This window comes from Echinops telfairi, unplaced genomic scaffold (assembly GCF_000313985.2).
Source record: "Echinops telfairi isolate 266 unplaced genomic scaffold, ASM31398v2 ScPeMD7_5868;HRSCAF=6743_1, whole genome shotgun sequence".
NCBI classification, from domain to species: domain Eukaryota; kingdom Metazoa; phylum Chordata; class Mammalia; order Afrosoricida; family Tenrecidae; genus Echinops; species Echinops telfairi.
The window spans coordinates 10,097,216-10,123,632 of NW_022109768.1; the positions used below are offsets into that span (position 1 = coordinate 10,097,216).

The window sequence follows — 26,417 nt, forward strand, 5'->3', positions numbered from 1 at the left end:
AAACAAGGCTGTCCAACACTGTAAAGATTTACACTCTTGGAAACAGAAAGTCATTATGAATTAGAATCGACTTGATGGCAATGGGTTTGGGTTTGGGGGAATTCAGTCACATATTCACTCTATGGCGCAGTACACACCCTTATTTTACTATCATGCTTACGTTTCACAAAAGCAGACTTCAAGAGATTCAGAGGAAAGTGACATATGCGTCCACCACCTGAGGCTCTGAAAGGAAAGCCCAATCAAAGGGCTACCGACATTTTCAACTCTCCAACCCTAACTGCAACACCACCACCAACACACACGAATAAGGAAAGGAGTGACGCCGAGGAAACCTTTCTGACTACATAGTGACCCCACACGAGCTGCCTGCTTGATGTGGAAAGGAACAGCGATCACGTGGGAAAGCAGAGGAGAACCGCAGGTCCAGCAGGAACATCCGAGTTAATTCCCTCTAGCGAAGAGCTTTCAGGTTGGGGAGAATATTACAGTTCTCTGCATGTTGATCCTACAGCAGGGTCTTTATAAAGGGCACTCATTATATTCTTGCAAATAAAACAAAGAAATATTCCCTAGATAGAACTATACCCAAAATGGTTTTCCAATGGTTTTGTCTATGGGTCGATTTCATGTTAAAAAGGAACATGCCCTTCAAGGAAGGTGAGATTGTGTGGATTAGAATGAACTAGTGTGGATTAGAATGAACTACATGAAATTAAAAAATAAACAAGCCCCCATCTAGCTGAGAAGCAACAAAGCCCACATGGAAGAAGCACACCAGCCTGTGCGATCACGAGGTGTCAATAGGTTCAGGTATCAGGCATAAAAGACCCAGAACCAAAAACCATAGCATTGTGAATGAGGGGGAGTGCAGAGTGGAGACCCAAAACCCATCTGTAGGCAACTGGACATCCCCTTACAGAAGGCTCGTGGGGAGGAAATGAACCAGTCGGGGTGCAATATAACACCAATGAAACATACAACTTTCCTCTAGTTCTTTAATGCTTCCTCCCCCATCCCCCTTACTATCATGACCCCAATTCTACCTTACCAATCTGGCTAGACTAGAGCTGTACATGAGTACAGATAAGAACTGGAAACACAGGGAATCCAGGACAGATAAACCCTTCAGGACCAATAATATAATGAGAGTAGCGATACCAGGAGGGTAAGGGGAAGGTAGGGGAGCAAGGGAGAACCGATCACAATGATGTTTCTATAATCCCCTCCCAAGGGGATGGAAAACAGAAAAGTGGGTGGAGGGAGATATCAGTGAGTGTAAGACATGAAAAATAATAATTTATAAATTATCAAGGGTTCATGAGGGAGGGAGGGTGGGAGAGGATGGGGGAAAAAATGAGAGGCTGATACCAATGGCTTAAGTAGAAAGAAAATGATTTGAAAATGATGGCAACAAATGTACAAGTGTTCATCACAATGGATGGATGTATGGATTGTGATAAAAGTTGTACAAGCCCCTGCTAAAATTATTTAAAAGCAAACACAAAAAAGAAATTAAAATTATAACAATATATATTGATTAGAAAGAATAAACTGACTTATGAACATAAATCCGAGTTGTCTTAAAAACAACAAACAAATAATGTCTTCGAAAGCAAAATTTAGTGGAAAGCGTCGTCCTGTTTGGCATTTAAATCGCTTTTATGCCTGATGTATAACACAAGGCAGCTGGACTCTCGTGTCTGCTTCTACAGTCAACCTGCTGCAAGGGCATCCATCAGAGCACCTATGAAAAAGCCCCTCTAAATGTTTAAGAGGATGATAGGGGATAGGGAAAATAGCAAGATCACAGGGAAGCCCAGGTCCACACTTGGTGAGCACTTGCCTTGGATGTAAGTTCGATCAACAGGAGAAAAACAACCACACCTGTTAATGTGCTAAACGCACACTTTGAACTGGGTAATTCTTTGCTCTGGAGCAGGGCCCTGTGCACTGTGGGGTGTTCAGCAGCATACTGGCCTCCAGCCTCTAGATGCCAGTAGCCCTTCTCTCAGGCGATGACCATCAAGAATGTCTCCCGACATTGCCCATCGCTCCACGGAAGGAAGAAAACGAAACCAAAAAAGTCCCCCCTGGTGGAGAACACCTGCCCTAAATTTAGCCAATTCCTTAGTATGCCTCAGAGTTCAGTTCGTTTCCCTGTTTAACGCAATAACTTGGTCTTCAGTGGTGGATGACATAAAACCATGAGGGGGCTTCAAAAAGCTGGCGGGAAAATTCCATCATCTTTTCATTCTGTTTTGCCACAAGCCTTTTGGTGCCCTTCGTACTTCCAAGAAGCTGGAAGCAAACAAGGCAGCAAGCCAGACGTTCAACAGAACATGTTCTAAGGAAGTCCCTACAGGTGTATTTAACAGGAGGCCCAGCCACAGACCGCACTCAGGAGGAGACAGACTCTCATCATAGGCCTGCTTCTGGCTGACTGCACCCCACTGGGACCTGACACTCAGGTCTGAGAGACAGAAAAGCCACTCACCCAAACCAGTACGGACTAGAAGGGGCAGGGGGATTCTGAATGAAGTCAGAAAACTGAGGGAACTGGGGGACAAAACTGCACCAATTCTCAAAGTCTCCATATAGTGCGCATGGAAGAAGGACTAGCCTTGTATACAGACCCACAGGTTAAAACCAGTGCTAATGGGTGAAGAATACAAGAAGTTCTATGTCCCAGGGGTTAGGAGTGGGGCTGGGGCAAGGAGGGACCTTAATGTTGAAGTTACTGAAATACAAACAGATTAATTTGGGAGCTGGGGAACTTCCTGACGCCAAAGTTTTACAAAGTAATCTGGGAACTTTCTAAAAGGGTACAGACACTGTAAGCCAGGCCTGAATAGTTGACCCATGAATCTAAGAGGTCGGAAATATATGCCGAGCCTTAAAAGATATTCTCAGCAAGTGATCTGAGCCAAGTGACTCATTCTCCTCACTCCGGAGCCAGAAGGCCAAGCTGACCTGTCACCCTTTTCTGCAGGGCAGGGCACCCTTTCCTGACCCCCGGAAAACACACACGGTACCATGCTGAGAGCCGAGGACCCTCTTTGCCCTATTTCAAGTCAGCCACACTTGGGGCTCTGATTACACCCAGAACGCCTGGCCGACATGCCAAAGGGATGCCCTGTTTGTTCCGTGAGAACTGTAGTCATCAGTAACCTCAACATTTCACGGACTCTGGTTTTCTCTTTCCAAAAGAAGACCGTGCCAGTTAAGCATACATACATGTAAAGACTGTGTGAAAGGTAGCCGTTTTCTTAGTCTTATACTTGTATATAATTTCTCTCTGCATTTTGGCATAGATAGTTACACACTACAACTTTTAGTCACCCAACTAAAAGTTCACTGAGTATCTTCCGTGAACATGTAGTGTTCTAGCCACTGAGATTAAATAAGCAGGTGCAAGTCCTCTAAGTCAGAACGCTGCCTGCAATATTGCAAGAATACCAAGGAGGCCAGTACAACTGGAGTGAGATGAGTGAGGGTCTGAGCAGATCAGCAGCATGAGATTTTGGACTTAATTCAGTGAGACAAGATGGCAATATCTCTGAGATCGTTCTACAGTTCTGGGTGAGTTTTCTACTCTTATGCAATAAACCACTATAAATTGAGTAGCTTCAAAGAACATATGTATTACTTCCAAGCTTCCATGGGCCAGTAGTCTGCACACAATTTTAGCTAGGCCTTCTTGCTCAAGGTCTTGGGCACACAACAAGTATCAACCAGGCTGCGTTCTAGAGGCTCAAATAGGGCCAAATCTGCTTTCGGGTCCAGTCAGGTATTTGGCAGAATTTATTTCCTGTGGTTGACTGATTTTCTGGCTGCCATCTGGAAGCCACGCTCAGTTCCTTGCCAAGTGGCCTCTCCATAGCAGTTCAAGGTCAACTGCTTGCTTCAAGGTCAATCCTCTAGTCCAAGAATAGTTTTATATAAAGAGTTTTAAAGAGTTCACTGAAAAATTCCATTATCTTCTCAATTCCATTTTTTCCTTAAACTTTTTGAAGCCTTCTCATTTAACAAGACATACTCACAGGAAAGACATCTCATTATCTTTGCGATATTCCATGAGTAAAAATGAAGCCACAAGTCCCATCTACACCAAAAAGGAGAGACTTAACAAAGACCTAGATCACTGGTGCTCACCTTAGGGCAGGAGTGGGGGTGGTGGTGTTCTTTTTCTGCTAAGGGTGACTTGGATATTTATAACACCGTTCCTAGGCAATACTGGTCCAACATTTAATTAGCTTACCCCTGATGTGACGACGACTGGCTTCTCTTTGGGGAGGCGTGCTATGTTCAGCTGGTATGGAAGATTTAGGGGGCTTTACATGGCCTTTGGGCTGGAAGATTCCCCACCCCTGCATTCGGATTTGTCTCTTCACGTTAGTATCAGTTTTTACAAATTCTACTGCTTTTTATTTAACCGACTGCAGGTCATTTCTTCTTGTGGTCACAACAAAATTCATTTAATCCTCTACCCTGAAGGCTATTTGTTTCTGATTTTTCTTCAAAAGGCAATGTGGTAGTGAACATGCCCTTTATTTATGTGTGTGTGCGTGCGAATTTTAAGAGTATTTCATAGCAGGGAGATTGCTCTCAAATATTATGCTGTTAATGCACTTCTGTTATTTGCTGATGTTCTATTTAAGATTTCTATTTAATATTCACAAGTAAAATTGATCTGCAACTCTACTTCTGACAGGCCTTAGCATTAGGGCCCTGATGGCATCAGCAAAAGAATACAAAGCTTCCCTTCCGTCGCTATGCTGTGGACAACTTTCAACTCAATCGATTCAACTGCTGCTTCTAAGTTTAACAGTGTTCACCTGGGAAAACATTTGTCTGGGCCTTCTGCAAAATGATGACAGCACTAAGAACTTTCGGCTTTTTTCATTCCGATAGTTGAAATACTGGGCAATGTACATCTGTAGTTATTTCTGTATTTCTTTCTATTTACAAAAAGAAAGAAATCCTGCTTCTCACCCCCACCCCATGTTTCTTTTCTTTGAATAGCCCGGTCGATGGCTGATCTGGGACCTTGATGGGTGATGTAGTGCGTTACTCAATGCTCTGGTAACTACAAGGTCAGCCATCTGAAACCATCAGTGGCTCCATTGGAGAAAATATGAGGTTTTTTTACTCTCTTAAAGACTCAGTCTCAGAAGCCCTGGTGACACAGCTGGTTACACAGTGGGCTGCTCACTGAAAGAGTGACCGTCTCAGGAACTCACAGGGTAGTTCTACCCGATTCTAAAGGGTCACTATGAATCAGAACCCACTCAGTGCCAGTGAGTGAGTGAGTGAGTGAGTGAGTGAGTGAGTGAGTGAGTGAGTGAGAGATTGTTTATCTATATGTTATGTACTCCACACTCACTTCCACTGAGTGAATTCTGACTCACAGAGACCCTGCAGGACAGACTGGAGTGGCCCCTGTGAATTTCCAAGACTGTAACTCTTTACAGGAAGAGAAAGCCTCATCTTTCTCCCACGGAGCTGGCTGGTGGTTTTAAACTGCTGACCTTGCAGTCAGCAGCCCAAGGCATAACCACTATGCCACCAGGGATCCCTTGTGTGCCCCAGCCCCCTAAAATGTAGGCTGTAAATAATAAGTATTTGGGATCAGTGACATTGACATGGTTTTAAAGTTAAGAGCCAATGATTATAATTAATGGAACTAAACATATGAAATGAAAAGTGTTATGCAAGCTTTCTTCACCACCTGAGGCTTTCTCTAAATCCACAGAGATGCCGATAAAGACAATAAACAGCTGTGCAGTGCTTCGTTTTTGTTTTTAAAGTCAACTGTATAAATGCTACCATTATTTTCTAATAGATTTCTGCTTTTATATTTATTCATTTCTTCGATGGAGGTGGATGCTTAATTTACTTCATTCTCTGGTTTATTTAGTAATTTAAGGCTATGGATTTCTCTAGAAGCACACTCTATTCTTTGTTTTCATAATAGTTTTCCTAGATATTCTCTTTTGTCAATTTCTACTTTGATCTGTAAAGCACGACTGTTTTAAAGTTCTGAGACGAGCCAGTCAGGGGGGGATGTAGCAACGATGAAAAATACAACTTTTCTCTAATTCCTAAATGTTGCCTCCCTGCTCCCACTATCATGATATGAATTCTACCTTGCAAATCTGGCTATACCAGAGGATGTACACTGGTACAGATAGGAACTGGAAACACAAGGAATCCAGGGCGGATGAGCCCTACAGGAACAGTGGTGTGAGTGGTGATACTGGGAGGGTAGAGGGAGAATGGGTTGGAAAGAGGAAACCGATTATAAGGAACTATATGTGACCTCCTCCCTGGGGGACAGACAACAGAAAAGTGGGTGAAGGGAGACGTCCAACAGGGCAAGATATGACAAAATAATTTATAATAAATTATCAAGGGCTCATGAGGAGGGGGGAGCGGGGAGGGAGGGGAAAATGAAGACCTAATGCCGGGGGCTTACGTGGAGAGGAAATGTTTTGAGAATGATGAGGGCAATGAATGTACAAATGCGCTTTACACAATTGATGTATGTACGGATTGTGATAAGAGTTGTATGAGCCCCTAATAAAATGATGGAAAAATAAATTAAAAAAAATAAAGTTCTGACTGGGGACAGGTTTCACTTCCAGTATGATTATGGAATTATTGAAGCTAATTTCTAGATTGAGAATTATTCTGGATGAGAACATGTAGTCTCTATTATTTCTGCCTTTGGATATTGGTGTGTGTGTGTGTGTGTGTGTGTGTGTGTGTGTGTGTGTGTCCGTCCGTCCGTCCCCAAGTACTCAGGATCTACAAGCACAGCTTCATGGCCTTCTGAATTGCTGTAGAAATGCAGATGCCCACCAACCCAGAACCAACCATACATTTTGGTTTAGCCCCCAGTGGAATCCAAGTAACAGGGTCTATTTCTGCACGCAGAGACCTGATGGCATGCTGGGCTATGGGCTGCGCTGCCAACCGAAAGAGAAAGAGGGACCTGTCTGCTCCCGGAAATATTTAGTCTCGGGAAAGTAAAGGCGCAATTTTTCTTAAAGTCTTAAGAGGTCACTACCAGTTAGAACTGACTTGAAGACACTGAGTTTGTTTTGTCACTTAATTCCTGTATTGATAATTTTATTGATTTCAGATTTGGTATTGATATTTCCTGATAGTCAATGAGTTATTGAATCAGATTACGCTTTTCTTTTGATTAAAAGATAACTCTCTTCTGCATTATCATTAACATGATTTGTTTTATGTATTGGTTCTTGAGCTGGCCATGTCTTCTGCTGCTTCCTTGTCTATTTTCTCTGACTTCATTCATCTGTCTCCTCTCCTTGATGGGCTGTTTCTTCAAGAGTACTAACTTGGTGTGCAACTACTGGTTCATTTCCATTTCCAATTTGTTTTGAAATGTTGTTCACGTGTCAATCTATTGTCTTAACTCAGCAAGCTCCTTTAAAAAGTCTTCTTTAATCACATTATAATCCAGGCTTACTGAATAACCAGTTCTTCTAGAGTGTCAACGAACAACAGCATTGTATGTGAAGGGATATATTGGACTGTGTAAGATATGTCAATAAAACTACTACAATAATAAATAAAAAACCAGTTAAGGCATATTTTACTGGGAAAAAATAAAAAGCAAAGAAGAAATCACAAAGAAAACCTCTTTAGAAGAAGAGTAAAATGGAGAGACAATTCAGTCCTTTTCCTTGCACTGGTGCTTCGTTCAGAAGGGACCCCTCATCTGTAACATACATTTCCCCTTTCCCTCCTGCCTCAGTGCAATCACACAAGTCCATGCTGAATTACCTCAGTTTTTTGCTTGCTGTCCTTTATATGCTAATATTCAAAAGAGACAGCTTGGCTGAGACACTCTATTCAGGTCAATGTGGTAGCATCTCCTTGGGCCTCCTCCCCTATCTTGAATGCCCCTTTTCTCCTCTGCACTTTCTTTTGTTGGGCCCATTTTGGAGAGGGACTTACCCTTCGTATTTCAAGCTTTTTCATAATGCTATCACACACCAAATAGAATATAGTCTAGTGCACATGAAACTTTTATATACATTAGGAAATCAAACATTTCATGTGACACTCTTTATTGTCATTGTCGTGTGCCACAGTATTGGTTCTGACCCACAGTGACCCCATGCAAGACAGAAAGGAAGAGAGCTCGGTCCGTGCTCCTATGCTTGAAACCATTGTTGCAGTCACTGTCAGTCCATCTCATCCAGGGTCTCCCTCTTTTCTGACAACGTGTTCAAAGTATATGAGACAAAGTCTAGCCATCCTTGCCCTAAGGACTACTTTGGCTATTCTTCTTCCAAGACAGACTTATTTGTCCTTTTAGCAGTCCATGGTTCCAATATCCTTTGCCAGAACTACAATTCAAATGCATCAATTATTCTTCAGTCTTCCTTATTCAATATCCAACTTCCATATGCTTATGAGGTGAGTGAAAATACCATGGCTTGGATCGGGTGCACCTTAATCCTGAAAGTAGCTCCCTTCATTGTGGTGGCCTGGAATCAGCCTGTATACTGTTGCTCCAGCAAGGCTGTGGTCCTTCCAGACCCTGCCAATAAGTCTGTCCTAGATAACTAGTTCTACCTAGCACCAACTTCCCGTTATTCTAAAAGCAGAATATGGATAAGGTATAAAATGTTAGCTTCTGGGTGCTCTCACTGAATGCTATCAGGGAGGAAAATGAAACCTGATACTCTATTCTCGGCATACGCATTTCCTATCTTCTCTAGCAGAAGCTCTCATTGTATTTAAGGAGCCATGGCAGTTACATAATCTGGTGCCAACTCGAGACTACGATGAGTGAAGTGGTTGCAGCTTGATGCCCTCGTTTGTAGGTGCTACGGAGATATATAGCTTGCTGGAGGCAGGACACGGGGACACTCCCTTCGAGACATTCCTGTTGACCAGACACATAGAGCTACCCTAATGGAGCCAGAGCCCTGGAGCTGGAGGAGCCACAGGGAGACCCACGCCAGTGCTGAGATGAGTTGTGTCTACCGCCATTGGAGCCACAAGACTTCCACCCACTAGTCTGTGATCTTCCCGCATTCCGCTTCATTGCATGAACTGCGTGAGTCTGAAGAGGAATTTATAGACTGGTATCAGACATATGGGCTCATATCGGACTTGAACTGGCCTGGGCTGGGATGCTTTCTTAATATGCAATTACTCTTTATAAAAAGTTCGTTCTTATACATATTTGAGTGCCTCTGGATTGTTTCTCTAGTCTCCCCAGACTGACACAGGAGTCTTCATCACTTAGTGGCTATGTGTTGGGCTGCTAACCAAAATGTCAGCGGTTCAAAACCAACAGCCTTCCTGAGGGAGAAAGACGTGGTTTCTAGCTCTGTAAAGACAGTGGTAGGATTCAACTGGTTTGCACTGGTTTGGCAGAACTGAAACCTAATTTTTTGTGGAGTTCGGTGAACCAGTTGATAAGTGGCACTTGTAATGAGGGTGCTCTCAATGAAGCAGGAAGGCGAAGCTGGGAGATTGCAGGCCAGTGGGTACAGAGTTGTCCAAGATCAGCAGGGACATGGCTGGGTTCCTGACAGCAGGCCACAATGGGTCACCGGCTCCAAAGCCAGATGCAGGATCCAAGCAAGCAGGAAAGAGAGCAAGGGTGAGACAGAGACGGTCCTCCAGAGTGTCTCGTGTCAAACAATCACATCCCCCAGGAGACATAACCAGGCTGTGATCTGACTGAAAGATTGGACTCTACTCATACCTTCTTACAGGCGTGGCCAAGTTGGCAAACACCCTAACCATCATTAAGGCCAGCGGTGGGATTCAGCTCGTGTGCAATGGTTCAGCAGAATCAATACCTAATGTTTTGATGAGCTCGGTGAACCCGTTGTTAAAATGGCACTTGTAATGATGATTCTCTCTAAGGTGCAAAGCACAAATTCACATTTCTTAGTCTTTTCGAATGTTCACCTGGACAACAGCGTATTCTAAGAACCTGTAGAAATGTTCTTTCTGTCCATAGGTACAAAAAGTTAGATGCAACTAGGCTTGTAATATTTTATTTAGTTCATAAGACTTGTTCTACTTTGGATGAAATACTACATTTTTCCCCTTGAATTTGTTACTTCAATAAACATACAACACAAATAGTGCCAAACACTCCAACTGTCATTCGCTTCAGCTTTATTTTACGGCCTAAATCCCTACAAGACGTTAGAAGTGAATTATGCAATTCCTGAATGTGTTCAAAGAGCTAAAGATACTGTCAGAACAATTGCTGTAAACGAGGAACATTATGTGTTCAGAGAACAGAAGTCTCCTGTTTCTAACATAGCACAAACAATGACTAATGTCTGATTGGGCTCCCTCTGAGGGCATGGGATCCTACTCCTGCAGTGAAAAGATGGTGAAGGACAAATCACACAGCCGATGATGCTCACATAAAAGAGAAGAAGATTGCAGGTGAGGATGCCAATCGAGAAGCAATATGAAATATCTTCAATAACAGTTTGTTGGTTTTTTGGTCAGGCATTATTTAACATTTTTTCATTAATAATTTAGAAGTTCTTAGAACACAATCTAGTCTTGTGTCCCTCTTTTACTGTTGTTATTTAAGTATTAGCTGTAAGAAATAATAAGCTACCTTTTGGTATATCACTTTTTTCATACTTAAAATGGTCATGAGGACAGCGGACTGGTTGTTAAAGTATCTGAATCCCACCACTGCACAACAAGTTACAGTCTCGGAAACCCACAGGGGCTGTTCTACCCTGTCCTGCATGGTCGCTGTGAGTCTGCATCAACTCATGGCAGGGGGGTTGCGGTGCTTGCTTTTGGTGGAATGTCTGTCCATTGCTGAAGACTACCGGCTCTGGGGTTTATGATAAGAAGTCCACCATACAGAACACTCTGCTGTTCTTCTTCTGAGGAAAGAACAGTGGGAAAGAGCTGCGGGAACTGCCAGCCTTTACCCAAGGTGGCCCACAATCTCCTGTTCTCCCTCCAAAGGAGCATTGAGGGGGCTTTTTCATAGACCTGTAAATGTGCTCCACATTGTTTCCATGGGAGGTCAAATAAGACAGAAAACAGAGGTGGGTCATGCAAACCTTAGGAAACTTCATTTGCTTGTCTTTAGTCTTTCCCTCCATTTGACTAATATTGCTCGGCTCTTTCCTTTAACCTAGTTTTGGCTTACAGTGTAAGATTTTGAGGTGATTTTTTACTCTATGCTCTTAAATTATGTATTTCACATATGTTTTAGGTAATAAATGGACAAGTAATATGTAAAATGAATATACCATAAATATGTGGAAGTGTACAACTTGGTAACGCAGAAGAAGGCGTCAAGAATAGAAACCAACAGAGAACAAGAACAATTTACAACGATTTGGGCTCATCTGAAGAAAAAAGGTGAAGTAAAGGACCTTTCTTTAAGTCATATGAATTTGGATAAAACCACAGCAGATGTTCATTAAAAAGCTAAACGGCAGATGTGTGTGGCTTTGGGCTTTGTCCAAAAGAGTTCTGCAAGTACCATCAGTAAAATGATTGCAAATAAGAAACGCAGCACACCAAGGGCCTTTCCAAGTCAATCCATCAATATGTACAGCTCACTATGTATCTTAGCACATTAAACATTGATGATCTAATTCTTTCATTACATTGGAAACTGACGACTAGTCCTAAATTGTCATTTCCCCGTATTTCCACTTAAAAGAAAGATGACAATCTGGAGAAATCAAGTACTGCAGCTCTTCCCTGGAAGAAAAAGTGGGCTCAACATTGACCTATTCCTGAGCTGGGGGGAGGGGGTAAAAAAAACCCAACAAAACAATTACTTCAAGAACGGAAAGGCTATCAACAAATTCCATGTTCAAGATATGAAAACAGCAAAATGGACTCAGCAGCAAATTAGAGAGAGCAAGGGGTGAATGCTGAGAATAATACACTCAAGATTAAGATCCAAATTTTGTATCCGCTTCTGGTGTGTACTGTTCCTTCCTATGAACCAATACAGAATTAGAGTCATTCACAGAGGATTATCAATCTTCCTCATAACCTAATAATCCAACTACTTGGCAAAATCCAGTCTGTCCCCTGAGCACTTTTGGTAATTAAGAATAGGTAATAAGGACGGCAAACAGTACACCAGCTGTGAAATGATTAATAAGAAGAACTTTCTTAGCCATACAACCAGGCACCAGCCTGTGTAGCTGAGGCGACGACATAAAGCTCATGACTTAGTGAAATCAAATACAGGGATTTCCTTTCTCACTCCCACACATTCCGGCACGGACATCTATAAGCACTTTTGTGCAATTTAAACTTGGAGCCATCCACGGAGAAATATTGACTGAAACACTACGCGTCATTTCGCTTAAAAGGAAAAAACTACAGTCTTGTTTTTCTTGGGGCAGTAGAAGGCCACAAAGAACTCGCTAACGATGCGGCTTAGCTTCCTGGAGGCCTTTCTGGAACCTGGTAGGCTATAACTGAATAAAGCTATGTGACCATGGGTACGTAATTTCAACTCTCAAAGCATCTGTTCTTCAGCTTATCTGGATTAAAAACTCCAACAACCCATTACTACCAACCTTTCAGGGTTGGTTGGTCAACTGGTGGTTTGCATGAACCAGAGCAGGGCCATATGTAGAACACCAGGTGTTCAGTAAGCCCCAAGCGCTAACCTCTTCCCTAAGCAGACTCGGCTGCTTAGGCAAAGGAATCTTGGATTTCTTGGTTACATCCATCACAGCCCTTTGCAGGCTGAGCTCATGGCTGTGAGTGGAATAGTTGTTTCTCGTGAAGGACTGAGGTCAGTTCGGTCGTCTAAGGCCTCACCATGTAGACATGGTCTTAACCTGGCTGTGGACGGAAAGGTGCCAGGTCTCTCACAAGGCTGAAATTCAAACACATGGTCTTCAGACCATCCCCATGTGTTTTATAATTGCACTGTTAGCTTTCTCAAGTAAACATGGACCTTTTAGAGAGCCTGGTGTGCCATGTCCTGTTTTCGTTTTTTTAATTATGCTGTGCTTGAACATATAGTGTGAAGCACACTAGTATCTGCCGTGTTCCGACTCACAGTGGCTCTATGTACAAGGGAACAAAACCCTAGCCTGTCCTGTGCCACGCTTACAATCATTGTTACGTGGGAGCCCACTGTCACAGGCACTGTGTTAATCCATCTCCTGAAGGGTTTTCCTCCTTTTCCTGAGCCCTCGACTCCACCACGTATCATGTCCTTTCCCAGGGACGAGTCCCTCTTGAGAAGGTATCCAAAGTACATGGGATGAAGGCTTGCCAGGCTCACTTCTAAAGAGCATTTTGACAATACTTCTCCCAAGACAGACTTGTTTGTTCTTCCGGCACTCCATGGGACTTTCAATAGTTTCCACTAACACCATAAGTCAGATGTCTTCCATTTTTCTGCCGTCTTCCTTATTCATTGTCCAGCTTTCACATGCACGGCCATTGGAAATACCATGGTCTGGGTCAAGAGCATCTTGGTTCTCAGAGGGACATCTTTGCTTTTCAAAACTTTAGAGAGTTGTATAAGCCCCCAAGAAAATGATTTTAAAAATCCACATTAGAAGGTCTTGGATAGAGTGCAAGAAAATCATGAAGAAAAACTAAAAATCATAAGAGAGAGCAAGCTTTCTGATAAGATAGGGATTGGTGGGACTCCCAAAACTATGCCCTTAGACACTGTTCAGGTCTGCAGCTGAACTCACTCCAGTGATATAATAATCAACCATTCAAAATCAAAAGGACAGCATTTACCCAAGGAAAAAGTTCAAAGGATTACAAAAGGAGGGATGTAAACAGGAAACACTAGAAGTGATGTTAGAATGTAAGAATTGCCATTTGAAACATGAAACAAACTGCATATTAATTGTTGAATGTAAAACTGATGACCCACGCGGCCATCTAGCTCAGAAGCAACAAAGCCCACATGGAAGAAGCACACCAGCCTGTGCGATCATGAGGTATCAAAGGGATCAGGTATCAGAACAAAAAATCTTATCATAGTGAATGAGGTGGGGAGTGCAGAGTGGAGACCCAAAGCCCATTTGTAGGCCACTGGACATCCCCTTACAAGAAGGGTCTCGGGGAGGAGACGAGTCAGTCAGGGTGCGATGTAGCAACGATGAAACATACAACTTTCCTCTAGTTCCTAAATGCTTCCTCACCCCCCTCACTATCATGATCCCAGTTCTACCTTACAAATCTGGCTAGACCAGAAGATGTATACTGGTACAGATAGAAACTGGAAACACAGGGAGTCCAGGGCGGATAATCCCTTCAGGACCAGTGGCGTGAGTGGCGATACTGGGAGGGTGCGTTAGAAAGGGGGAACCGATTACAAGGATCTACATGTGACCTCCTCCCTGGGAGATGGACAACAGAAAAGTGGGTGAAGGGAGACGTCGCAAAGGGCAAGCTATGACAAAAATAATTTATAAATTATCAAGGGTTGGGGAGGGAGGGGAAAAATGAAGAGCTGATGCCAGGGGCTTAGGTGGAGAGCAAATGTTTTGAGAATGATGAGGGCAATGAATGCACAAATGTGCTTTACACAATTGATGTATGTATGGATTGTAATAAGAGTTGTACGAGCCCCTAATAAAATGATATAAAAAACACTTGATGATCTGATCTGCAAACTTTCACCTAATTCACATTGAAAAGTTAAAATAGAAAAAAAAAACTTTAGAGAGATCTTGTTCAGCAGATATGTGCAATGCAGCATGTTTGATTCTTGGCTGCTGTTTCCAAGAGTGTTGATTGTGGATTCAAGTGAAATGGACTATCCTGAATTGTTTCTATGTTTATCATGATGCTGTTTATTGATCCAGTTATGAGGTTTTGGCACATGGGGTGGGAAGAGTGTAATAAATGTTTCATCTTGCTTGGATCCACAATCAAGGCACCTAGAAGCAGCAGTCAAGAAATCGAAAGATTCATTGCCTTGGTAAATGTGCTGCATGAGATCTCCTTCGTGTTGAAAAGCAAGGTCGTCACTTCAAGGACTAAGGTGCTCCTGACCCAAGCCATGGCATTTTTAACGACCTCATAGGCATGTGAAAATCAGACACTGAGTCTGGAAGGCTGAAGAAAGGTCTGTGCACATGGACCCTGGTGGTGGTGAAAAGCACTGAAAGCACTGTGGGTTACCAGCAGAACAAGCAAATCTCTTGGAAAAAGTACAGCCAGATGCTTCTGAGAAGCAAGCATGGCAAGGTTTTTTCCTCACACACTTTAGACGTGCGATCAGGAGAGGCCAGTCCCTGGAAAAGAACACAGAGCTCGATCAAGTAGAGGATCCACAGTCCCTGAAAGAACCGGACAGACACACAGCTGCAACACGGGGCTCAAACATACTGACTGTGAGGTGGGTACAGGACCTGACAGTATTTTGTTCAGCTGTGAATGGGGTTGCGATGAGTTAGAACTGCCTGGATGATATCTAACAACCGTAAATGTTTGTTAATGTGTTCATAATTGCAAAGAAATGGATAAATTCCACATTAACTTTAACTTATGCAAAATTCCGTATATGTGTGTGTATACACACACCACACATATACAGGTAAAAGAGTAATATAATGAACCCGTATTACACATCAATAGCTACATCAATCAGTTATTCATGATCAACCTTGGAATCATCTGTTCCCATCCATAAAATAAGCTGGAGCTTATCCCAGACTAAGTAAAGATCTTTAAGAAGCTTTAAAGAATTCTGTTCTACTCTATTCTAGAATTCAAGACACTTGCATCTTTACAATAAAAATTGTTCAATACTGAATAAAGATCAATAGATTTCATAGCTATCTAGTCAAGAGAGGTTCTGAAACAAACAAAAAAAGTAAACATGAAACTCTCTACTTTGACAACTTATGAATGATGGGATTTTCATTATGATAGTTTTAGCTTGAGATTCATTCTATAAATATTTACATGAGAATAATTACATTATGATTGATCTTAGGAAGAAAAAGAGGGTACTTAACTGATGGCAAGTTCCCTTATGCAATACTAGCAGAAAACCAGATGTAAATTTTTTATATGTGTGTGTGTGGGGGGTGGGATTGCAGTAACTTTGATTTTAGCAATCATTACAATAAGTCAGTGTAAAGTAAAGATGAATTGAAGTTTTTAAAAATAGGTTCACAGGATGAATCACTTTGATGCATTTCAATTATCTCAATGAAGATTACACGTACCTCCTCTCATTTATGCTGACTTTTCGCCATTTAGTGAAACACATATAAATCCAAATTAATTTTCTTCTAAGCCTTCTAATCTCAAAAATCTCTGTGTGGTATGGATACATCTCTATGGATACATGTCAATTTGACACTAATGTAAATTGAATATTAATCCCAGTACATTAGCTTCATTTAGGAAAGCACTACTTCAGTAATAAATATAAGTGTAGTCCAAACGTTCTTAGAAAGCACCAAATACAAAGACAAACAACGCAGTGGAGATTGTCAAACTCACCAACCCAAACAACCCTCAACTACCACATATAGTTGTGCATAAGCCAAGTTTCTCAGTACATTTTAAAAGCAATTTTTGTGATTTTGGCTGATATTCAGGTCAGCTTATACTCAAGTATATACAGTATATGAAGGGGTACCTCTCCCATCCCCCTACCCCCACAAAAAAACAACCCAAATTGCGCTGAGCAGAGAGGAGCTTTCGTAGTGACTTCACAGGTGACTAGGAAGGCTCTCTCTGGTCACAGTGAATTTTTTCATGAAAACCTTTCGATTTTGTGATGGCAAATTTAAGGGAACAGCATGCGGCTGTGAGATTTGATTTCCTGTTTGGGGAAAATGCTACAGAAACTGCTGCGATGTTGAACACAGCTTACAAGGGCAGTGCTATGGCACACACTCAAGTGTAGGAGTGCCTTTCTCATTTCAAAAAAGGTGACATGTCAACTGATGAGCAACCTCATTCTGACCATCCATCGACTTCCCAAAGAGATGAAAATGTCGACTTGTAGTACATTTGGTGTTTGTTCCACCAGGTCAGACTGTTGTTAGTCAGGCTTTCTATTTAGCGGTTCTGAAAAGATTGTGTAACAGTGTGCGACAAAAAAGGCCTGCTTTGTGGCAGATGGGGGACTGGTTTTGCCACCCTGGCAATGTACCTGCTCATGCAGCCATCTCAGTGTGCCAGTTTTGGGGGGAAAACAGCATGCCTCTCTTGCCCTACACACCTTATTCACCTGACCTCACGCTGTGTAACTTCTTTTTGTTTCCATGTATGAAGAGGGACATGAAAGGACAGTGATTGATGACTTAGAAGAGGTGAAGAAAAAAACGAAGGGGGTGGTGGCAACCATCCAAACAGATGAGTTTGAAAAATGTTTCCAAGAATGGAATCACAGATTTGACAAATGTGTTAAGTGTAATGGAGAGTGCCTTGAAGGTGATAAGGTTTTGTTAAAAAAATTTAAATACATAGCTTTGAAAAAAAATCTGTTTTTTGGGAGGTAACCCCCCATATATGTCAAACCCAATCTCTCAAATGTCCTGTTAAATATTATACATTTTATATAAGGATATAGTATCAGTTTCATTTATAACATGAAAGTATATATAATTATGCTGTTTTTAAATAAAATAAGTTGCTTTTAAAAACAAATGTGCAGTTTCGTTCACATGTCAATTTGACCCACATCTGTAGAGATCAGTATATAAGAAACAACCATGGTTCTAGTGTTAACTTGGTAAACATATTTGTTATTTCAAAATTCTTTACCATGGTGTTTAATTATCACCATTATCAGTCTCTAGATAACTTTTTTACATGTTCATTAAAAGGGTTTTTTGTTGCTGTTATTTTATTTATTATTTTCAGAAAACCTTCTAGAACCGAGGAGGGAGCAGAGATGAGGGCATCCAGGTCACCCAGACACTCCTACGCCCAGGCTGAAGGAAGGAAGGTGTTTCAACCTGACACAGAGGTGAGAGGCAGGACAGAGACATCAGCATGGTGTTCCTGCAGACAATTTGGGAACCCAGTGGTGGCAGCTCTTAGCAGAGCTTAAGGAAATTAAAAACAAAACAGAAATGAAAATGGTAAAAAGCTTTGGGTTCCCTCTCAGGGAGAATGTGAGTTATCTTAAATAATGTTTTCTTTTATCTTTCTGGGCTCTAATATCCTTTGCAATGGCTACACAGAAACTCGCACACAAAATGTATGGTTAAAGGGTTTATTAAAGAATTGAACAAGCTGCAATGCTAGAGAGAAATGCTCAGGGTTGAGTTGTGTATCAGAACATGTGGCAAAGTTCTTTCAGGTCAGATAATAAATGCCCAAAGGGGCCTATCACCCTATAAAATTCAACCCAAAGACATTCAGCTGAAGCTCTGTTGGTCAGTAAACTTAGCTCCCTGAATGAAGTGCCCAGAGGAAGCCCATCCCAGTAAGTCTCAACTGAAAGCACTCAGTTACACTTCTATGGGTCACAAGCCCAACTCCCCCAATTAAGGGCCCACAGGCACCACCTCCACAAGCCAGCCTCCTGCACAAGAGCACTCGACTTGACTGGCTCCATGGGTAGCGAAGTCCAACACTGTTCCCTGCCCTGGCTCGTGGTCCTGCGGCTGCTCCTCTGATGTCCTAGCTGTCTTCTGGAATCAGGAGGTTCACTGCACGGGGATCCTGGGTCCAGAGGACGCACCCAGTCCTCAGTCTTGCTGATCATGAGATTCACGCCTCCTGCTTCTCAGAAGGCTCGTTTTATACACAGCAGGATGGCATTCCAGGGAATCTTGTTTGCAATGACTCACAGGTGAATCCTATCCGTATTTTCCCTGACCTCTTTGCCAGACCCATCCAGGAAAAGGTCGTTCAATGGGAGTTAGAGACCTTGATAGAAGAGCCACATTAAATAATTCATGGCCCCTGCAAAGCCAACCAACAGGCTATCTAAGACAAGGAGGGCGTTGGGGGGACTTCTCATAAAGTGCCACTATTATCCCAGTGACACGGGGCTATGTGGTGTGTGGTTTACATAGCCTGTACTAACCACATTCTTCCAGATCCCATGCTCCTTCCTCAGTAAAGTCAGTCATGCACTTTCTAACGTGGCTGACAAAACACATTCCACTGACAAGAATGTGGGCGATACTTGCAAAGTTGGGGTGGGGTGGGGGGTGGAGAATAACCTTGAATCCCACTGACACAGCCCCAGAAAAGGGAAATAGGACTTCATCCTCACCTCTGTTGCCAAGTGTCTCATTGTGGCAATTCAAAAACTAGCCACCATGTAGTAAGGTGTTAACACAGCAGGCCAGAGAAAGGCCCACTCGAAGGACTGGCAGTTGGGAACCTGGCTGGTTAACAGTTCCCCACACTGATACAAAACATTCCCTGATGATCAGGAATGATCCACCGCACCTAAACCGCTTGCCCCAACACTGTGGTTTATGCTGAACATCTGTTTTCTCCCTGGGAGTCTGGCATTTGGGTCCATGTTATGCAAAAGATGCTCATGTAACTAGCCTGAGTTTCCTACGGCTGGACTAACAAAATACCACCGTGCAGGGGGCTTTAAAGAACAGAGATTTATTTTCGCACAGTTCTAGAGGCTAGAATTTCAAATCAGAGTATTGGCCGTGTGGATTTCCACGGAGGGCACTGAGTGAGAAACGGCTTCCCCGGAGCCTCCCCTGGTTTCTGGTGCCTCTAGGCAGTTCTTCACATTCCTTGGCTTGCAGCTGGTTTGGCGACCCCTTGTTCAGAGAGCCCTTCTTCCTCTCTCTGTCCTCCCCTTTCTCAGTTGCTGCCCTAAGGCCATCTTAAAAGGTCCTGCTTTCAAACAAGGTCATGTACCAAGGGGTGGAACATCAACCTCTCTTCTGGATTGTAACAGCGGATTCTACTACAGATGCACAGCAAGCAGTGAGTGGACTGAAGCCCAGCAGACACACTGCTGCATGTTTGGGGCCTGCGCAAAAGTGTGCTTTGTGTGGCCCCTCATAGTAGGAAGCAAGCATGAGGAAGTCTGCCGAGAGCCTCCACATCTCCCTGGTACCTTTCTCTCCCGATCCTGCTGTGTATTCCGACGACATTGCTGGAACCCATCTTAGCTGTAAGTACTGAGCGCTGGGAGCCCTGCGGTTGGATCTCAGGCCAGGGGAATGTCCTTGGTCACCTGGCGGCTGTGCCAGTTCACAGCAGCTCTGTATGACAGAGTAGAACGGCCTCTTGGGATTTTCCTGGCTGGCGTTTTTCAAGAAGCCGATCGCCAGGCTTGTCTCACACTGAGCTGCTTGTTCTGTTACAACGGCCATTCTTCCAGTTAGCAGACAAGCCCTTAACCATTGTGCTGGCAAGGCTTTGTGGCAATGGCCTTGGGGACCCTCCATGGGATATACCCTATGCACAAACTAGACTTCACAGGCAGGCTTCTGTTGGGAGGGCTCTGTGGAGACCTGGTTCATCCGAAGTCAGTTGACCCATCCTGGGAATAGGTGAAGGGGCCTTGGCAATGCAGTAGTGAAAGCACTCAAATGCTAACCGAAAGGTCAGCGGTTTAAACCCACAAGCTATGCCACAGGACGCACGTGGCAGTCTGACTCCAGACACACGTACAACCTGGGAACCCTATGGTGACCAATTCAAACGTGGTGGGGTTTTGGTCTGGTGTTAGTGATGTTGAAAACTGGGGGACTAACTGAAGTCTGGCAGATACACGGGATCTCTGGATAGTACTTGGCTGCTCTTGAGAAGGTGGAGGCTCAAGTTCCCCCCAACCCCCCAGAGGTGCCCCGGAAGGACAGCCCAATGACCTGCATCTGAAATTCAGTCACTGGAAACCCGGTGGGACACCATCCTCCTGACACCAGGGGCGGGGAGCCCTCCATGGGAATCGGGACAGCAAGTGATGGTGGTGCGAGGTGAGCAGATGTGCAAGAACTGAGGGCTGTCAGCCCCTGGTTGACCCATTTTTAAAACGTGTATCGGTAAGTAAAACATTGCTAGTTTGAACGTTGCAGGAGCTGAGAAACTAGCACATAATTGGTTATCGCTAACTACACGCAGCAGTGAGGTTTCACGGTGTTTTTGTTTTCTTTCTGGGAAATTCACAAGATCTCAAATCAGACAGGGAGGTTGCGCTGGGAAGAACTGCTCTGGACAGAAACGTCTTCACCCTGCTGCCGGCACGTTCCCTCCCCCTCAGTAACTAAGGCAGAAAGGCCTTAGTCATCATCCGAGGCCCACCCCGACTCCCAGGGACGCGGTCGGGTTGAGGAGACTGGTCCCATCGTTTCTAAGGCTGCAAGCCCTGCTGGAAGCACTCTGCTACATCATTCTCCTCACGAGCGGCTGGGGATTTGAACCCCTAATCTTTTGGTTAGCAGTCAAGCACTTTAATCACTAAACCACATTTACAATATCGTTATTATCTCAAAATAATGGAGAGTGGCAGTTTTTGTTATTTTTTAAACAGTTCTGCTGTAATATAGTTCATGTACTAGGCAATATAATGGTCTTAAATATATTTAAAAAGTTATGGACTCATCACAGTTGATTTGAGAATATTTTCTTCATTCTTGTATCCATCATTATTAACACCCCATCCTAGCCCTACCCCTCACCCTCACCAAAGCTCTTGTCTCAACCCCCCAAAAATCAAACTCACTGCCATTTAGTCTGGCTAATGGCAACCCTCTAGGACAGGGGAGACCTGTCCCTGGGCGTTTCCAAGTCTGCAACTCTTTATGGGAGTAGAAACGCTCATCTTGCTCCCCGAGGAGAGGCTGCTGGCTTCGTAACAACATGTAATCACTATGCCACCAGAGCCCTGTCATAACCCTGAGGAACTACTAATCTAGTAACTGCCTCTGTGGGTTACCTACCCTGAATTAACTATAAAGACATACCAAAAACTCGGCAATGGAAACAAAACACTGAAAAACTTCAATTCAAAAAAAGCAGAAAATAATGGAAGCTAGAACAAAATTTAAAAATGGGTCAAAAGAGAAAACAAGTGATGTTAAATTTTAACCTAACTATCTACAGTAATCCACTTTCCTATGCGCCCTAAAGGCAAGATTATTCACATCCCTAGTCAATAGTCCAAGGGAATTCCATGAAAGTTTAATCCACAGAAGGACTATGCAAACACATTTTGGGATTTCATTGTCATTCATAACCTTCTGCAACTTGGATGCTCAGATTTTAAGCTCTAATACAATTCTCTCTTCGGATCTTAGATTTTGTTATTTAAAATCCTTGGGTCACATGGGCTGGTAGGTTACTTCTGTGTGGACTTAGTTGACTTTTAACTTAGATGGCTGTTGTTTTAAGACAAGCCATTAAGACTATAGACCCTATTCTTTCTCATAGCTGGGCATCATCTGATTTCTTCACCACACCTTGCTATAGCATATCTTCAGGGATCACTTTATAAGGGAAAATATTGAGCAGAGCAACTGTGAGATAGTTTATTGTGCCAGTCTGGCTGATAAACACAAGTGGGATTAACTGAAGGGCAGAGAGATAAATGGCTTGGTGAGCCTCACCTTTCTTGTCTCTCGCTCTTTGATCATTGGACCAGTGTGTGGCTGCCTTGCTTGTTCTGTGCCTCAATTTAAAGGCTACACTACCTATGGGATGCCTAGCCTGTGGACTGTGTCGCTGTTATATTGAGGTCCCTTTAAGACATCTCTGGAGCTGGGGACTGGCAGTTGGTGACCTGCCTTGTGACTGGCTGCTGTACTGACATAGCCTAGCTTTCTCTACAAATAGAGGAAGATCTGGCAGCAGACTAGACTTGAAGGACTGCTAGTCTCTCACTACTCTCTCTCACGGAGTGAGTTGCACTGAGCCATTTGTAGTGCTTTATAATTTAACTGTTTATTTCTTGTACTATATATTTATCTGTATACGATTTAACAGCTCATTTCTTGTTATATATCTATCTTTATAAATAAATATATTAAATTATCAGCAATTTGGTTTTATCTCTCTAGAGAACCCTGTCTAACATAAAGTGGCAATCTTTTGTTATTTAAGCAGAATGTCTTTCAGTGAGAGATCAAACCCTCTATGGCAAAATTAAGGAATTACTATTTTAATAAAGAATTTCCTCAATGGCTAACTCCAGGTAAAAGAACCAGGAACAACTCATATCACTGATGGCATAAAGTTCTGAATCTGAATTGAGTGACATGCCTTCCTCCTCCCCTCTAATTTCCTGCTTGGAAGTTGTCTGCTTTGGGTTAACACTCAAGTTTAAAAGATAAGAAAGATAGCCTGAGCTTGGAGAAACATTCTGGCCCCTTACCTCTCAAGGACTGCACTAGAACCCTTGCCGTTTACATGTCCCTAGGTTCCTATCCTAGGAACTCCCAAATCCCCCCAAATGGTTTAGATGGTTTTTGCAATTATGAGGGAACTTCAAAGAGTCAAAGCATCAAAGAAATGGAATCTTTTGATTGCATTTTTCTACGAACATCTTAAAGCCCTCGAGTATATAGAGTACAGAATTTTCTGGGACCAGGATCTAAGGCCTTCATTACATTTTTGAAATGGATTATCATCTAGTAAATATGCAGAATTGCTGCTGTAGATTGCCAAAAAGGATGTCAGACGCAGGGGTGGACTTTAAATGCTGAGGGACAGAATGACAGACCAGAGGTCCAAGAAACTACAAGATCTGGAGAAACCCAAGAGGGAAAGAAATGGGTTTGTCAAAATAGATAGCAAGCTCTTCAAAAGCACCTAGAAAAACTAAAATACATGGGAGTTGAGAGACAGGCTATTTATGACTTCTACCTTGGTCTGAACACTGAAGAAGAGGGTTAACGATGTGGGAGTCATGCAATTATGGGAATAAAGCAATTGACTGAGATTTAGGAGGCTTTAAAGGGCCAGTTTCCACTATGTTGGCAAGTCACATACTAATGTCATCAGTTTTCATTAGGACTGGGCCTAAGAAGTCGACAGCCTCAAGGACATGCAGGTAACAGCCAAAGAAAATGGTATGTGTACAAACTAAACCAAAAAGCCAGACCCACCGCCATGAACTCAATACTGAATCACAGGGAGTATCTGTATGCTTTCGGAGGCTGTAAATCTTTACAGCTTCATCTTTCTCCCCCAGAGCAGCTGGCGGGTTTGAACTACTGACCTTGCTGCTTACAACAGGGAGTTAAATCAAAAGTTAATGAATAATAATAATGATGATGCAAATGTATCAGATTTCAAGTACCCTTTGACTACCCTCCCATGTCCTCACACTTAGATAGTCAAGTAGCTGTCTGGAGGATAATTCCGTTTTACCGAAAACCTTGTTGAGCTCACATAAGTAAAACTAGGTTGATGAGAAACCATCAACAGGGAGTAGAACTAGCTGGAATCAAGTCTGTTCTAAACTGGGGACATTCAAGAATAAAGTTGATTGTGGTGATAAATGCACAACTCTCTTGAATGTATTTAAATCACTGAGTTGCATAGTATGTGAATTATATGTCAATAAAACTCTTTAGGAAAAAAAAGAGTTAAGGCAGCAACACTCCTGCATCTCTCTTCTAGTGAAATTTCTGTCCCTTTCCCAGCTGACTGTCGTCCTGAACTTGGCTTTCTTGGGGTCCGTTGTGGGAGTATCTTTAACCTCACCACCCAGACACAACTTCACAGTAAACGGGCTTGGTTTCTCCATATCCCAAGTCCAGATTGCAGCAGAAAGAAGCTGACTCAGCACAGACTCCACATTGGCAATGTTTTTTCTTTCTTTTTCAAAACTTCCCAGTGAACTGTGCTTATTATTCATTATAGAGGTCTAATCCATTATTGAGTGATGCAAGTATGATTAAAACTAGATAGCAGAAACGTATTACTGTGTCTTTATACATGTACCATGCTAATAAGGCCCTTTCACGCCACTTTTCATGTTCGCTCTCCAAACCACCACACGCTTGTTAACATTTCTTCTGCAATTCAGAGTGACTCAAATCCAGAATTAATTCTCATAAAGAACACTTGAATATCATTTTGAGTAAATTTAATTTTGAATAAGTTAAGAATGTTGATCTACTAACACACACAGGCACATTTTTATCCCATTTGTAGCCATTCTCTTCCAGAGCAAGTTGCTTGAATTTCTGCTTTACTTCTTTTTCACAGAGGTGTGTCTGAGGAGGAGAATCTGCAGCCCCCTAGTGTTTATGTGTACACACGAAGGAGCCCCAGTGACATAGTGGATTATGCATCTGGCTGTAAACTGCAGGGTTAGTGGTTCAAAACAACCAGCTGCTCCTGGAGAGAAAGATGAGGCTTTCTACTGTCTTGGAAATCCACGGGGGCAGTTCTATTTAAATCATTAAGTTGTATGGTACATGAATTATATGTCAATAAAAGTTTACATTTTAGAAGACATAAGCTTTTTAGGTATTACTGAAATGCAGCTTAGTGCATATGTTTTCCTGCTTATACTAGTTTGTGTAATTTTAGATTTCTGAAAATATATTTGAGACATCGAAATATTCTATTTTCAATTATTTAGTTCAATTTACCCTGTCCTATGGGGTCACTATGCATTGGCATCAACTCGATGGCACTGAGTTTGAGTTTTTGTTTGTTTTCTAGCTGCTTCTAATCTGGAACAAATAGAAGAGCCAAGTTTCATCAAGAGGCTGGAGGTCCAATCAGTGGTTCTCAGAGGCTAGCTACGCTGTGGCATAGAAAATATTTGTACTAAACGTCTGTGGAACACCACAGGCTGAGGAAGGGGCCAGAGAAATGTCAAAAACAGCAAGTGACCAAGAGCTGAGATAAAAGACCACCACCATATTCCCCCCGCATCTGTCTGCTCGTCAAGTAGCAGGGAGTGTTGGGGGGGAGTGGGGGGGACCGGCTGGAAGTAAACTAGTTGGATGCAAATATGGTTATAGGATTTGCTACAACAAACTATATCTGCAGAGCTGTTTGATCATGTTCATCCTCAAAAACAAACAAACAAAACCTCGGGTCGATGCCAACTCAGAAGAGACTCCAGAGGACAGGGCAGAGCTGCCCCTTTGAGCTTCCGAGACTGTAATTCTTTCCGGAAGTAGAGAGTCCCATATTTCTCCTGAGGAGTGGCTGTGGTTTCAAACTGCTGACCCTGCAGATCACAGCCCAATAAATAAAACATAAGGATGGCCCTGTGACACCCTTCAAGTCTGGAACTGAAAACACACCCCTTCGGTGCAGCTTTCGGCCAGGTAAAATACAGGCCTACACAAGGTACAGTAACACCAAGCAGAATCACTCACTGGAACTGCAGCCCTAAGAGATCGAGAGGGCAGCATTTGCCCAGGATAAAGCTCAGAAGGCAGGAGGGACAAGGAAGGACAAAGGAAATAGTGAACCCAGGGAGGACAAAAGGAAATGGGGTGTACACA

The 26,417-nt window shown here is 42.9% G+C and overlaps 1 protein-coding gene across 1 annotated transcript in view; it reads right to left on the reverse strand.

Annotated features, from left to right (window-relative positions):
• Positions 1-26,417, reverse strand: part of ARHGAP10 (Rho GTPase activating protein 10) — a 275,523-nt gene that overhangs the window by 72,075 nt on the left and 177,031 nt on the right. The window lies entirely within an intron of this gene.